The 16,479-nt window shown below is 39.3% G+C and overlaps 1 protein-coding gene and 1 pseudogene across 2 annotated transcripts in view; one reads left to right on the top strand and one right to left on the bottom strand.

Annotated features, from left to right (window-relative positions):
* Nucleotides 1-16,479, top strand: part of FAR2 (fatty acyl-CoA reductase 2) — a 193,375-nt gene that overhangs the window by 42,807 nt on the left and 134,089 nt on the right. The gene's annotated exons all lie outside the window — the stretch shown is intronic.
* LOC148777675 (large ribosomal subunit protein eL32 pseudogene) lies at nt 9,429-16,334 on the bottom strand (annotated as a pseudogene).

The following is a 16,479-nucleotide window of genomic DNA, read 5'->3' as shown; positions in this document are numbered from 1 at the left end:
GATCCAACCATTCCATTCTGAAGGAGATCAATCCTGGGTGTTCATTGGAAGGACTGATGCTAAAGCTGAAACTCCAGTACTTTGGCCACCTCATGCAACGAGTTGACTCACTGGAAAAGACTGATGCTGGGAAGGATTGGGGGCGGGAGGAGAAGGGGACGACAGAGAATGAGATGGCTGGATGGCATCACCGACTCGATGGACATGAGTTTGAGTGAACTCCGGGAGTTGGTGATAGACAGGGAGGCCTGGCGTGCTGTGATTCATGGGGTCGCAAAGAGTCGGACACGACTGAGCGACTGAACTGAACTGAACTGAATACTCATCTGACTATGAAACTGTATTTAATGTCTTTATTTTCCTGCTGTATGTATAATAAAAAATCATTTATACCCCTGCTTTTAAAATTTATCCGATGTTTACATTGTTGTTTTATTTTGGTAGTTTCCATAAAAATGCATCCCTCAGCTTTGGTTGAAGCTTACTGGTTTTAGCCCTTAAGTTTTAGTTATTTCCCACTTTGAGTTCTTTTACTATATGATCTGTGTGTGTGTGTGCACTCCCTCAGTAGCTCAGTCATGTCCGAATCTTTGTGACCCCCATGGACTGTAGCCAGCCAGGTTCATCTGTCCATGGAAAATTTCCAGGCAAGAATACTGGAGTGGGTTGATATTTCCTAATCCAGGGGCTCTTGCTGACCAGTGGATCAAACCTGCATCTCTGGCATGTCCTGCATTGGCCAGAGGGTTCTTTACACTGTGCTACCTAGGAAGCGCCTTGCTGCGTGGTGAACACTCTTAAATTTTCTGACGTATTGTTGTGTTTGCTTAGGCACTAAGTCGTGTCTGACTCTATTGCAATCTCGAAGACTGTAGCCCACCAGTCTCTTTTGTCCATAGGATTTTCCAGGAAAGAATACTAGAGTGGATGCCATTTCCTTCTCCAGGGAGCTTCCTGACCCTGGAGTCGAACCCCCGTGCATTGCAGGCGGATTCTTTACTGCTGAGCCACCAGTGAACATTTCTGACTTAGGCTATAGCATAAAAACAGCCTTCCAAGGATGGTTTATCATAAATATTTCTCCATAAATGTATAGTGATGAATTTATAATGCCCCTGGCTGAAATGGACAACAATTTCAGGATGAATGTGGCTGAAGCCATCACCATGGAAAAATGAGGCCAAGTTTTTTTGAAGAGCTTTCAATAGTAGAACTTAAATGTGATGCTTTTGAAATCTTAATGTGAGTAAACAAACACTCCAAAACAAATGCAACATAATAGCCAAAAGTTTTCAAAGACAGAAAGGCCTAGAGCTACTGAAGAAATGTTTCCTCTTGTTGTGGATACTCTGGGTTGCTACAAGTGTTAAGTGGCTAAGTTACAATTGCTATGGGAACTGAAACTTGACCTTTGATATATTTACATATTTACCCCTAACGTTGTATTAACAAGCTTTTGAATTTACCTTGTGTTTGTAAGTGGCTTTGTTTTAGGCTTTCAAGGAGATTAACTTGAAAAGATCCTTTAGGAGGTTGAAAGCAGAAAGCTTGATTGTTTTCAGTCTCATTCGCTGCTAGCATCAGAGTTTACCTCTGTAGTATCGGTGTGTTAATGATGCTTTTTGAGGATAGGCAATGAATTCCCATATAAAGAATATACTTCACTCCTGGATATACTTCAGGAGTGAAGGCCATTTTTATCAGATTTTATAGCAGTTAATGAAATATAAGGGTCTGGTCAGAATAAAGTAAAAATGAACGTGGAAATGCAAAGCAAGAGAGAGTTGAAATAAAGGCCTTGGTTTCTTCAGTGGCATTTTCCTCCCATTTATATACATTCCTGTAAGTTGGTGTCTACATTGCAGATACCAAAAGCTTTTTGTTTGTTTCTGTTTGACAACAAAGGGATTAAAATACTGATATTTCTTTTATACAACTTTTCACATGAGCAGTTACAGTACAGGGTCAAAATCTGACTGCAATGCCTTTTTAAAGCACAGTAAACCAATCCTGGATGTTCATTGGAGGGACTGATGCTAAAGCTGAAACTGCAATACTTTGGCCACCTCATGCAACGAGTTGACTCACTGGAAAAGACTCTGATGCTGGGAAAGGTTGGGGGCGGGAGGAGAAGGGGACAACGGAGAATGAGATGGCTGGATGGCATCACCGACTCTGTGGACATGAGTTTGAGTGTACTCCGGGAGTTGGTGATGGACAGGGAGGCCTGGCGTGCTGTGATTCATGGGGTCGCGGAGAGTCGGACACGACTGAGCGACTGAACTGAACTGAACTGAACTGAAAGAGTTTTAATAGGAAATGTAATACAGCCAGATTATTCTGGGTTGTAATACAAATGTTAGCAAGTCTACTTTCTTTTGCCTGCTCCATTTAAGTTACCTACTGCCCCCTGCAGGCATTTAAGTTTTCCTCCCATAAAATAGAATTGTTCCTTCAAATGAAATGTGCTTTATTTCTTAGAGGAATAAAATTGTGTTTACATACAATAAATAAAATAAAAAGAGAAATTGTATTGTAGTGACTTGTTGGAGGGGTTACCAGATTCCAAAGACTAACCTTCAGCTTCTCAGTCTCTGAAACTGAGTTGTAATATCATTTTAACATTGATTTGATTCAATGGAATGAATTTCCAGTATATGAACTCGAAAGAAATTGATCTATGAACTAGAATCCCTGTTTATTATGTTTCTATAGGATGCAGATTTTTTCCTAGATATAAAATTTTTATGTCTTCATTGCAAGGAAACCTCCTTTCAGTATCTTGGTGACTGGATGCTATGGCCAGTTCAAAGAGTTGAGATGGATCCCCACTCAAAATTTGATTTGGATTTCCAAACTGATCATCATACACACACATATACACACACCAAGAATGTATGGAAAGGTTTATTATTCCCCATAATCAAGCTTTCTGGAGAGAGCAGTACAGGTCTCTCAAGCTGATCTGAAATGTCTTGAAAGAACTGTGCAAGGAGGGGGCCCAGCTTCAAGTTTTTGTGGTGGTTAGGGGCCGAGGCTGGAGTGAGGGTTTTAGCGCATGATTTACACTTACTGTTGGTGACAAAGCACCTAGGCTTTCTTATCAGCATGCCCAGCTGAGAGACAGAAGGGGAAGAGGAAGGGGTAAGGCATAAAAAAACATCTGTATTCAAACATGAAGCAGACTGTTATGTTGGGTCCAAACAAAGATTGTTTAGTGAACATGGAATTAGTGCAACGCGCAGTGAATACTTGTGAAATGCAAAGTGAGACAGTGAAGTCTAAGCAGAATCTGTCCCACAACAGCACAAGCCCTTCTGGCTTCCATAATGTCAGGGTTTTATGTCTCTATCTTTTGATCTCTGTTGGGAGAAAAAAAAAAATCTACGAATTCTTGTTCTTTCCTTCTGTTCATGATATCTTCCCTGAAAACATTCTTTGATATTAGAAAATTTGGTAAGCTTTCTGACAAACCCAGTACTTCTTGATTTTTTAGCCTGAGATTCAACTTACCTTTTTGATGATTTCTTCAGATAATAAATTTCATCTTTTGTGGAGATAAACTATTTTAACTCATAGTATTTTAAGAAAATTTTACTCTTCACTATCTATAATCACTTTCAATTATTTTTCTAAACTGTATGATAGTGAATCTTCTATTGTTTATAAAGTCTCATCTTCTATCCAGAACACTGACCTTATTCTTCCATATCATCATTTAAAAGGAAAATAATATGAGTAAGGTGGCATATTGGTCACAGCAGAGAAAATTGCTATAAATGATGGTTTAATGGATGGATAGGACAGTAGCAAAGTTGAGATAAGTTCTGAATGTGGACAACAGTTCTGTGTCTCTGCTAAGGAGAGATCAAAAGAATAGACACAGAATATTCAGAATACACCTGAAAAAAATGAGGAGAATTGGGAGAAAACCTTTTAAAAGTTTATTTTAAAATTTGCTTATAAGAATAATAAACTACCTTCTATGCTTGCAATAGTCTAGGTCGGTGATTCTTGATCTACTTGGAGTCATAGGTCTGTGGGAGAGCTGATGAAAATACCTGATGGAGAGAAAAACTAACATGAAGCAACCGATATTTACCTTGGACCTATAATGTAAACTGTTACTTCCATACTAACCTTATCCTGCATGGCAGATAAAAAAAATATTCCAAAGGGCAAAATTTTGTTTCATAAGCTAGTCTGCAGTATTTCCTTATTGGCTGGCTAGGTTTGTTTAGAATTTCCAGTTTGTCTCTGAACCTGACTTTGTGTTTTGTTACTCAACTATTACCCCATTTATGGAATTGAAATATGAGATGCATAGTCTTAGATTTTTATGACAGTGTTGAAGATAAAATAGCCCTTTAACCAGGATCAGTTATACACATAATAATAGCAACCTTTGATTGAATGGTTACTATGTACCAGACAGAGTACAAAGCACAATCTCATGTAATCCTCCAACAACTTTTGATGTGAGTATTAATTCCATATCTTTGATGAGTAAAAATGAGACTTAGAAGGTTTAATAATTTGCTTAAGCATTTATTGAGTATCCCTTGAATGTCTGATACTGTAGAGGAATATACAAATTAAACAAAACATAGACTCAGTAAACTTTTAAAACTAAAAGTTTTCTTTTAATTACCTGCATTTTATTCATTTTTTCTTTTTATTTTTTTATTGAAAGATAATTGCTTTATAGAATTTTGCTGTTTTCTGTCAACCCTCAACATGAATCTGCCATAGGTATACATATATCCCCTCCCTTCTTAACCTCCCTCCCATCTCCCACCCTATCCCACCCCTCTAGATTGATGCAGAGCCCCTGTTTGAGTGTCCTGAGCCATACAGCAAATTCCCATTGGCTATCTATTTTACATATGGTAATGTAAGTTTCCATGTTACTCTTTCCATACATCCCACCCTCTCCTCTCCTCTAAGTGCATTTTAAAATATCTGTGTTTGAAATTATGACATGCAGTTGCCAGCCTTATGGTTTAATTATAACTCAAACTAATGGTGTGGACAGTCAGCTTCTTCTAAAACTCTATGGGTGTTCATTTAAATAATGATGTATTCCATCATAAGGTTCTGTTGATGATGGCAAACAGAGTTGTTGAATTTGAAACAGAATAAAATCTCAGACTTAATGCAAGATAATTTTTACAAGCCCCAAATTCATCTCCCTTGTTTGTACATATATGAAGTAATTGAAATAGCATAATTGTGTTGAAAAACAGAGACATTACTCAGCCAACATTACCCTGCCGGTCCCTGTAGTCAAGGCTATGGTCTTCCCAGTGGTCACGTGGTTGTGAGAGCTGAACTGTAAAGAAGGCAGAGCACCAAAGAATTGATGCCTTTGAACTGTGGTGCTGGAGAAGACTACCGAGAGTCCCTTGGACAGCAGGGAGATCCAACCGGTCAATCTTAGGGGAAATCAACCCCAACTACTCATTGGGAAAGTCCCTGATGCTGGGAAAGATTGAGGGCAGAAGAAGAACAAGGCATCAGGATGAGATGGCTGGATGATGTCACCAATGCAATGGGTATTATCTTAGATGGTGAGGGACAGGGAGGCCTGGTGTGCTGCAGTCCAGGGGGTTGCAAACAGACACGACTGGGTGACTGTTACAACAACCACAATGGTGACATTAAATGTACTTCGAATAGATGTTACATTGCTGCCTCTTTATAGCTGTGAACATCTATGTACTTTCAAAATAACAAACTTTAAAAGAAATAGAAGAAAAAATAATGCTTAGAGAATTTCCTATTTATGTTTCAGTTCAGTTCAGTTCAGTTGCTCAGTCATGTGCGACTCTTTGCAACCCCGTGGATTGTAGCACACCAGGCTTCTCTGTCCATCACCAACTCCCAGAGCTTGCTCAAACCCATGTCCACTGAGTTGGTGATGCCACCCAACCATTTTATCCTCTGTCGTCCCTTTCTCCTCCTCCCTTCAATCTTTCCCAGCATCAGGGTCTTATTGAATGAATCAGTTGTTCACATCAGGTGCTTCAGCTTCAGCATCAGTCCTTCCAGTGAATATTCAGGACTGATTTCCTTTACGATGGATTGGTTGGATCTCCTTGCAATCCAAAGGACTCTCAAGAGTCTTCTCCAAACCACAGTTCAAAAGCATCAATTCTTCGGTGTTCGGCTTTCTTTATAGTCCAACCCTCACATCCATACATGACTACTGGAAAAACCATAGCTTTGACTAGACAGACCTTTGTTGGCAAAGTAATATCTCTGCTTTTGAATATGCTGTCTAGGTTGGTCATAACTTTTCTTCCGAGGAGCAAGTGTCTTTTAATTTCATGGCTGCAGTCACCATCTGCAGTGATTTATGCTTACTGTTTGAAATAGCATTGTGTAAAGATAATTTGGAGTCTCTCCCATTATTCTTTAACATTTGAATATCATAGCACCTTTCCTTTAAGTATCATCAATATCTATCCATAGCTTTGATACAGGTTTTAGAGTATTAGCGCTTTGTAGTAATTTGTCCTCTTTTGAAGATTAAAAAAAAAAACTGAAAGATAAAAATATTAAGTGTCTTTGTGAAATAATGATGCAATCAATGCTACACTTCTACCTACTTGGTTATAAAAGCTGAGTGATTTTGAAATCTAAAGATATGGGCTGTATTACAGCTAATATTCTCTTTCCTACCTCTTTATGCTCCTCACCTTTCCTGATCTTTCATAATAATTTGAAGTTCATAACATCCTCCCTTTCCTTTCTCTTTGACCTATGTATTCACCCATCTACTTGTCAAACAATTATTCTGAGTAGCAAACACTAGAGATACAAAGATAAAATCGTATCCCCTTTCTCAAGGTACTTAAATTCTAAGGGAAAGACAGATTTGGAAACTATTGAAAAGTCCCCTGGTAAATACACTGAAGTTCCAGGAAACACCATTGACCCAATCTGAGGGGTTGAGCTGGGCCTGTTAAGGAAGCCAAAAATAATGTGTATGACACAAGTGTCTGATGCGTTAAGACAAGAAGTTGAAAATGGAATAGCATGCCAGGATCAGCTCACTTATAGTGCCTTGTTATATACCACAATTGAGAATTCAAATTTCATTGTGAATCAGATTAACAGGATATAAAAACTGAAGAAGCTTCAGTGAGAGAGTGACCTGGTAATATACACAAAGATCCCACTGGAAGCTAGGTCGAGGCACAATGTAGCAGATTAACAGAAAAGGTAACAGGGAATTGGAGGGGACCATTGAGGTCCCATTGGAGAAGGAAATGGCAACCCACTCCAGTGTTCTTGCCTGGAAAATCCCAGGGATGGCGGAGCCTGGCAGGCTGCCGTCTATGGGGTCGCACAGAGTCGGACACGACTGAAGCGACTTAGCAGCAGCAGCAGCATTGAGGTCCCAAGGGGCTTTACAGATGGCTCAGTGGTAAAGAATCCAGCTGCAGGAGACATGCATTCAATCCCTGGGTCTAGAAGATCCTCTGGAGGAGGGCAAACCACTCCAGTATTCTTGCCTGGAGAACCCATGGACAGAGAAGCCTGGCAGGGTACAGTCCATAGAACCACAAAGAGTCAGACACACACACATCTAATATGAAATCTTGATGTTAATAGCCAATAAGCACATGAATAATTCTCAACATCTTTAGTTGTTAGGTAAATTCAAATTGGGCTTCCCTGGTGGCTCAGTGTTAAAGAATCCACCTGTCAATGCAGGAGATGCAGGTTCGACCCCTGGGTCAGGAGGATACCCTAGAGAAGGAAATGGCATCCTCCTCCAATATTCTTGCCTGGGAAATCCCATGGACAGAGGAGCCTGGTAAACTGACAGGCCGTGGGGTTGCAAAGAGTCAGACATGACTAAGTAACTGAGCACAGCACACAGTAAGGTCCCAAACAGCTGCCCTGAGAATGTAGCAGGGACATACGTGAAAGAGGTTAACTGAGGCAAAATCTCCAGGATTCATAAACTGATGTTTTGTGGGGAGTAAGTGACACAGAGATAATTCTCACATTCTGGCTTAAGTTATGAAGTGGTGGTGGTGCTGTTAATCAGGATTGAGAATCAATTCATCTTTTTAATCTGTTGTTTTTGGTGCCACTGAACCATCGGAGGTGAACTGTGTAAAACTCAATTAGAGATGAGTCTAGTGCTCGACAGAGAAATCTGGTTGTAGATAGTATAATGATTTAAGATCGTATAGGTGGTGGTTTTGAGTGAACTCCAGGAGTTGGTGATGGACAGGGAGACCTGGCGTGCTGTGATGCATGGGGTAGCAAAGAGTCGGACACGACTGAGCGAATGAACTGAACTGAACTGAACTGAGGTGGTGGTTAAAGCTGTATGTATGAATGAGGTCATCAGTTTCTATATGAAAAATGAAAACTGCAAGGGCCTAGGGTCTCCCCCAAGGAAGTACTACAAACTCAGAATTCAAATGCAAACTCAGGTCTATCTGATCCAAAGTCTATATTTGATGTCTTCTGAAAATCATCTCATGGTTACAGTTTATTTTCTGCAAGTAAAAGATGAGTGGGCATTTTGGTGCACACAGATGATAAGGACAGAACATTTGAGACCCTTCAGGGAGCTATTTGTATTCTCAAATGAGCATTTATTTATTTAGCTGATAAATATATTGGTGGTCAATACTCTTGAGAACTTCATTTGTTTTGAAACTGAAAAAAAGTGAAAGTGAAAGTTGCTCAGTTGTGTCTAACTCTTTGCGACCACATGGACTGTCCATGGAATTCTCCAGGCTAGAATACTGGAGTAGGTAGCCTTTCCCTTCTCCAGGGGATCTTCCCAACCCAGGGATCGAACCCAGGTCTCCTGCATTGTAGGCAGCTTCTTTACCAGCAGAGCCACAAGGGAAGCCCAAGAATACTGGAGTGGGTAGCCTATCCCTTCTCTAGCGGATCTTCCCAACCCAGGGATCGAACCGGGGTCTCCTGAATTGCAGGCAGATTCTTTAAGAACTGAACTATGAGGAAAGCCCTCATTTATTTTCTTACAATCAAAATCCAAGTTCTGACATGAGCTATACATAACCTTCTAGTGAAACAGTGATCCCAAATCCACTCTAGATAAATCTTCATGGAAAATCTGAAAAGCATAAAAGAAAGAAATCTCAGTAATATTTTTCCAGAAAGTGGATGCTCTTTTGGTTAAATTATACATTAGACCCTGAGAATTCGTGGGGACAGATAGTATGAATGACTCTGTAATTCATTTCAAAGATGACTTTTGAAGAAAGAACTGGAATGTGATATTCAGTACTCTACAGAGAAGAGAAATATTTAACAAAATTTAATGTTGCTGAAGTTTTGGTCTAACGCTGTGACCTTTGGTTTGTATGACATTCTATTCTGATAAGCCAGGAATCACCTTTTTTTTTTTTTTGCCTAGTTTTATGGTGTTATTAACATAAACAAAATTGCACAGTAGCCCTCTCTTCATTTTCTTTGTTGCATAGCCTGGCATTGGGATTGCTGACTCTGATGGCCAGTAGGGCTGCTCTTTCCACAATGGCTTTGGGGTTCTTGGAGGAGATGTTGTGAGCAGTCCCAGCACTGGAAGACGTTACACATCAGCAGCACTTCAAGCTCCTTGAGGTTGTGGACCAGGAACTTCTGGAAGCCACTGGGCCACAAGCGCTTTGTTTTCTTGTTGCTCCCCTAACCATGTTGGACATCAAGATCTTTGGCCCTTGAATCTCCTGCCCACCCTGTTGTCACTGCCTCAGGGTTTCTGCCAGTTCTGTTTAATTTTGACATATCAGTCTGACTGGTGCTGGATGAACCCCTTGGTCTTCTTTTTGACCCTGATTTTTGGCTTTAGGAGGGGTCTGAGAGCAGCAATGACACCAAGCAGGAGATGGCTGCCACTTCCTAGGCAGCCCCAAGAAAGAGAGGAGAAATCTCCTCTTTGAACCACAGAAAAATAAATGGAGGTATAGTTACTCTTTTGCAATTGTTTCCTCTTTATCATTTTTTCAGGGAAGTAATTTATGCTGTACATCTACCCTCTTTGGCAAAGAATTATTACCTAGGCAGGAAGTTTCCTTGGTTTTTAGGTTGCCATGGGGAAATCACCCAAGGGTGAAGCTCCTAGTGTGAATCTTATTTTGTGGGAAGTGTATGCAGACTTAACCCTTGGGCCACATGACAATCTCTGCTGCTGCTGCTGCTAAGTCACTTCAGTCGTGTCTGACTCTGTGCCCATAGACAGAAGCCCAACAGGCCCTGTCCCTGGGATTCTCCAGGCAAGAACACTGGAGTGGGTTGCCATTTCCTTCTCCAATGTGTGAAAGTGAAAAGTGAAAGTGAAGTCGCTCAGTCGTGTCCGACCCTTAGCGACCCCACGGACTGCAGCCCACAAGGCTCCTCCATCCATGGGATTTTCTAGGCAAGAGTACTGGAGTGGCTTGCCATTGCCTTCTCCTGACAATCTTCAAGTTATGGCAATTGCATTAGGTTTATTTGACCATCCACCTCTGAGATTACTAACGTCATTGCAGTTCCCACAGTATATATTTTTTTAACCTTCATGAAAACTGTGTCACTGCAGGAATAAAGCTTATAACTGGGTGGGGCCTTGATCACCATCAGCACCTTACAAATTTCAGAAGACTTTGAGTTAGAAAATACATCAGAGGATATGATGTATTTAATATTATCTAGAGTGGTAAGGCCCATCTTAATTTTGTAATCAGTGACTTGACAAACAGTGCAGTCAACTCACAATTTGTTTCTTGGGCATAGAAGCAAATGGGAAACATCTGTGTTTAAAAAAAGAAATGAATTTGTTCTTCATATAAAAAATAGATCCTTTGCTTTTCTCCTTCATTTATTTCCTAAGTGTCTCCTCTAAGCTAGGACTAGGTTGGCATTGAAGAGACAGTGAAGGCCTGATATTCTAATGGAATATCTGACAAAGTATATACAAACTGAAACAGCTGAAAATTATCATAAGTTTTGTGAAGGAAATTTACATGAATCCGAGAGAAGGAAACATACTCATTATTATTACATGGGGTGTTCAGGAGGGCTTCTCTGGGCATGTGGCATTTAACTGACACCTGAAGGGTAAAACAGGAACCAGCTTTGTGAACTGTGTGCTCCATGGAAGGAACAGTCTGTGCAATGGTCCTGGGGTGAGCTTGTATAGCTACCTAGCTGCTGTGGGCTTTTACAAAGTCTCTTTTTTTTTCTTGACAGAATCATACCAATGACTCCTTTGTAATATTATATTAATTATAAATATGGGTACCTGAGATTGGGAAGTAAAAGTTTATGCATTTTACTACCTTCAGGAAATGTTGCTCTTGTGTCCTCTCCTAGACCTGAATCATTATATCATTACACAGATTTCAGGGGTAGTAGAGAGAGATCTGTAAAATTGGAATGAAATTTTATTTTCTCTGTTCTGAGCACAGAACAGGCCTGGTAATGTTCAGTGCACTGATGTTGTATACAAATTTTTGCCCTTTTTTTGGGGGGGGTGTTAATTAATCTATATATTCTAACTGGCAGATAGTTACTTTATAATACTGTGGTGGTTTTTGCCATACATTGACATGAATCAGCCACAAGTGTACATGTGTCCCCCCATCCTGAATCCCCATCCTACCTCCCTCCCCAGCCCATCCCTCTCGGTTGTCCCAGAGCACTGGCTTTGAATGATCTCTTTCATGCATTGAACTTGCACTCATCATCTATTTTACATATGGTAATATACATGTTTCAGTGCTCTTCTCACATAGCATCCCACCCTCACCTTTTCCCACTTAGTCCAAAAGTCTTCTTTACATCTCTGTCTCTTTTGCTGCCTTGCATATAGGATCATCTTTATCATCTTTCTAAATTCCATATATATGCCTTAATATACTATATTGGTGTTTCTCTTTCTGACTTACTTCATTCTGTATAATAGGCTCCAGTTTCATCCACCTCATTAGAACTGACTCAAATGCGTTATTTTTTATAGCTGAGTAACATTCCATTGTCTATATGTGCCACAACTTTCTTATCCACTCATCTGCCAGTGGACATCTAGGTTGCTTCCATGTCCTAGCTAATGCAAACAGTGCTGCAGTGAACATTGGGGTACATGTGTCTCTTTCAATTCTGGTTTCTTTGGTGTGTATGCCCAGCAGTGGGATTGCTGGGTCATATGGCACTTCTATTTCAGGTTTTTTAAGGAATCTCCACACTGTTCTCCATAGTGGCTATACTAGTTTGCATTTCCACCAACAGTATAAGAGGGTTCCCTTTTCTCCACACCCTCTTCAGCATTTATTGTTTGTAGACCTTTTTGATGGCAGCCATTCTGACAGATGTGAGAAGATATCTTGTTGTGGTTTTGATTTGGATTTCTCTAAAAAGGAGTGATGTTGACCATCTTTTCATGTGTTTATTAGCCATCTGTATATCTTCTTTGGAGAAATGTCTGTTTAGTTCTTTGGCCCACTTTTTGAATGGGTTGTTTGTTTTCCTAGTATTGAGCTGAATGAACTGCTTATGTATTTTGGAAATTAATTCTTTGTCAGTTGTTTGATTTGATATTATTTTCTCTCATTATGAAGGCTGCCCTTTCACCTTGCTTATAGTTTCCTTCATTGTGCAAATGCTTTTAAGTTTAATTAGGTCCTATTTGTTTATTTATGTTTTTATTTCCATTACTGTCTGAGGTGGGTCATAGAGGATCTTGCTGTGGTTTATGTCAGAGAGTGTTATGCCTACGTTTTCCTCTAAGAGTTTTATAATTTCTGGTCTTATATTTAGACCTTTAATCCATTTTGAGTTTATTTTTGTGTATGGTGTTAGAAAGTGTTCTAGTTCTTTTACAGTGTTTACCCGTTTTCCCAGCACCACTTGTTAAAGAGATTGTCTTTTCTCCATGGTATATTCTTGTTTCCTTTGTCAAAGATAAGGTGTCCATAGGTGTGTGGCTTTCTGTTTTGTTCCATTGATCTATATTTCTGTTTTTGTGCCAATACCATACTGTCTTGATAACTATAGCTTTGCAGTATAGTTTGAAGTCAGGATGGTTGATTCCTCCAGTTCCATTCTTCTTTCTCAAGATTGCTTTGCCTATTCGAGTTTTTTTTTCCCTCCCATACACATTGTGTAATTATTTGTTCTAGTTCTGTGAAAAATACCATTAGTAGCTTGATAGGGATTGTATTGAATCTATAGATTGCTTTGGGTAGTATACTTATTTTCACTATATTGATTCTTCTGATCCATGAACATGGTATATTTCTCCATCTATTTGTGTCATCTTTGATTTTGTTCATTAGTGTTTTATAGTTTTCTGTATATAGGTCTTTTCTTTCTTTAGGTAAATTTATTCCTAAATATTTTATTCTTTTCATTTCAATGGTGAATGGGATTGTTTCCTTAATTTCTCTTTCTGTTTTTTCATTGTTAGTGTATAAGAATTCAAGGGATTTCTGTGTATCAATTTCATATCCTGCAACTGTACTATATTTGTTGATTAGCTCTAGTGATTTTTCTGGTGACATCTTTAAGGTTTTCTATATAGAGGATCATCTCATCTGCAGACCATGAGAGTTTTACTTCTTCTTTTCCAGTCTGGATTCCTTTTATTTCTTTTTCTTCTCTGATTGCTGTGGCTAGGACTTCCAAAACTATGTTGACTAATGGTGAGAGTGGGCACCCTTGTCTTGTTCCAAATTTTAAAGGAAATGTTTTTAGTTTTTTGCCATTGAGAATAATGTTTGCTGTGGGTTTGTCGTATATGGTTTTTATTACATTGTGGTATGTTCTTTCTATGCCTGCTTTCTGGTCAGTTTTGATTGTAAGTGGGTGTTCAATTTTCTCAAAGGCTTTCTCTGCATCAAGATAATCTTATGGGTTTTATCTTTCAATTTGTTAATATGGTGCATCACATTGATTGATTTGCAAATATTGAAGAATGCTTGCATCCCTGGGATAAAACCCACTTGATCATGATGTATGATCTTTTTAATATGTTGTTGGATTCTGTTTGCTAGAATTTTGTTGAGTATTTTTGCATTTATGTTCGTCAGTGATATTGGTCTGTAGTTTTCTTTTTTTGTGACATCTTTGTCTGGTTTTGGTATTAGGGTGCTGGTGGCCTCACAGAATGAGTTGGGAGTTTACCTTTCTCTGCAATTTTCTGAAAGAGTTTAGTAGGATAGGTGTTAGCTCTTCTCTAAATTTTTGGTAGAATTCACCTGTGAAGCCATCTGGTCCTAGGCTTTTGTTTGTCGGGAGATTTTTTTATTACAGTTTTGATTTCCATGCTTGTGATGTTAAGTGATGTTAAGTACTGTTAAGATTTTCTATTTCTTCCTGGTTCAGTTTTGGAAGGTTATAGTTTTCTAAGGATTTGTCTATTTCTTCCAGGTTGCCCATTTTATTGACATTTTATTGCTCATAGCAGTCTCTTGTGATCTTTTGTATTTCTGTGTTGTCTGTTGTGATTTCTCCATTTTCATTTGTAATTTTATTGATTTGATTCTTCTCCCTTTTTTTCTTGATGAGTCTGGCTAATGTCTTGTCTATTTTATTTATCTTCTCAAAGAACCAGCTTTAAGTTTTGTTGATTTTTGCTATAGTCTCCTTCATTTCTTTTTCATTTGTTTCTGCTCTGATTTTTGCCTTTTTTACCCTAGTTATTCTGCTGATCTGAAAGGAATAAATTTTCACTTTGTAGTAGTCCTCACCTTTATGCAGAATTGGACCAAGGAGTTTTTCTTTCAACACATTTTGAGTCTTGGATCTGAGCAGCTTTTATGGCTTACTTGAATTCTTTCAGGTTGTTGCAATGTTTCTACAAGGTTTGATACTGTGTTTATTGAATAACTAGACGAGGGGAAAAAAGATGAATGAAATGTAGATACCAAAATCTATGCCATATTTTAAACTTGCTATTTTGGTAAGTACATAGAGGAAGAATAACCAAGTGATACCAAAAGGTACTGGGAAGGCTCTGAATAAAAAGGGGATCAATGAAATGAAGAAGCCCCATATGATTCTTTAAATCTGAATGAAATAATGATACTGGCCAAACACAAATGATCTCATATAGAAGGCAGAACACAAAGCATCCTTAGGTCTTAAAGGGCCTCAGAGACCTATGGTATTCTCATAAGTCTTAGTCTCTAGGAAAGAGCAGCTATACCGTAGCTGAACACTAAAGGAGGCTGCAAGCAGAGACTTAGAGGTCCAGAACTTCCTGATTCTTATTTTGATTTGTCTTAAAAAGAAACCTGTATTCTGTTTTACTGACTTGTGGTTACCAAATGTCCATTATAAAAAACTTATTTAAAAAAATAAATAAATTCCCTTTGCTTTGATTAGAGCCAAGGATGGTGTCTTAATGATAGCACATCCTGAAAGTAGAAGCCTAATAAAGATGCAGCTTTATAAATGATAGTGCTTCCTTTAAGTTTACACTGGGAGGCGTCACTGGGAAGCATGTTCCATGAAAGCACATTCTTACCCAATGAGAACAGTCCCGCACCACCTGTTTGTCTGACTTGTTTCCCAAAACCTGGGAGTGGATCACTAGAGGATCCAGTGGTTCTTACCCTTGTGCAGAATCAGACCAAGGTGTCTTTCTTTCAACACAGTTTGAATCTTGGACCTTAGCAGCTTTTATAGATTATTTGTACTCTTTCAGTTTGTTGCAATGTTTCTATAAGGTTTGATACTCAGAACATTAAGACACAATATTCAAAAAGTGACACCTAAGTTTACCTAATGCAGATTCTTGCCTCATCAGAACTAAGACAGATTGAAACACTGTGCTGAATTTCCTGAACTCTGGTTTGTATGCAACTTGGCAGGAGGGCTCGGACCCTGAGAGCTGAACACCAGGGCACTGCGGGGCATGCAGCTCTCCTGCAAAGCTTGTCTTTGGCTGTGTGGATTAAATAATGGTTTGACTTTGCTTCAGTGTCTCTGACCTCTCTCAGGCAGTTAACATATTTCTTGATCCCTAACTAAAAGGAAAACACAGTGGGATTCAACTCTCATTGTTTTCACCTGTAATTGGGGGATTAAAGGAAGGGAAAGAACAGTGTAGGTGCTAAGTAAGAATGAAAGGAGATCATAAGATGAAATGACATGAGGCAATCAATGATGATGTGCTAAGAACTGACATAAACTGTAGCTGAGGGGGTAGGTAGAGGAAGGCGATGTGCCAGGATCCCAGAGTAGCCCGGGCAGGTGTCAGGGATGAAGTCAAACTTGATTTGGGCCTTGAGTGGGCCAGTAGTTTGCAAACTTTCCTGCTCGTCAGGGCCATCTGGGGAGGTTCTAAAGAAGGCCATGTGTACAGGCATAAAAGAGGAGAGAGGGTGCCTCTGAGAAGGAAAGAAAGTTTAAAGAATCAAAGCTTGTTTGGTTGCTGTAAAAAGTTACTGTGGGAGGAGAAAAAAGAGAGAAGGCAGAAAAGTCAGGTTTCATCTGATTTTT

This window comes from Moschus berezovskii, chromosome 6 (assembly GCF_049115385.1).
Source record: "Moschus berezovskii isolate FMDL1 chromosome 6, NW_MosBer_1.0, whole genome shotgun sequence".
NCBI classification, from domain to species: Eukaryota; Metazoa; Chordata; class Mammalia; order Artiodactyla; family Moschidae; genus Moschus; species Moschus berezovskii.
Note: the sequence above shows the minus strand (reverse complement) of the source record. Positions and strands in the feature narration are given on the sequence as shown.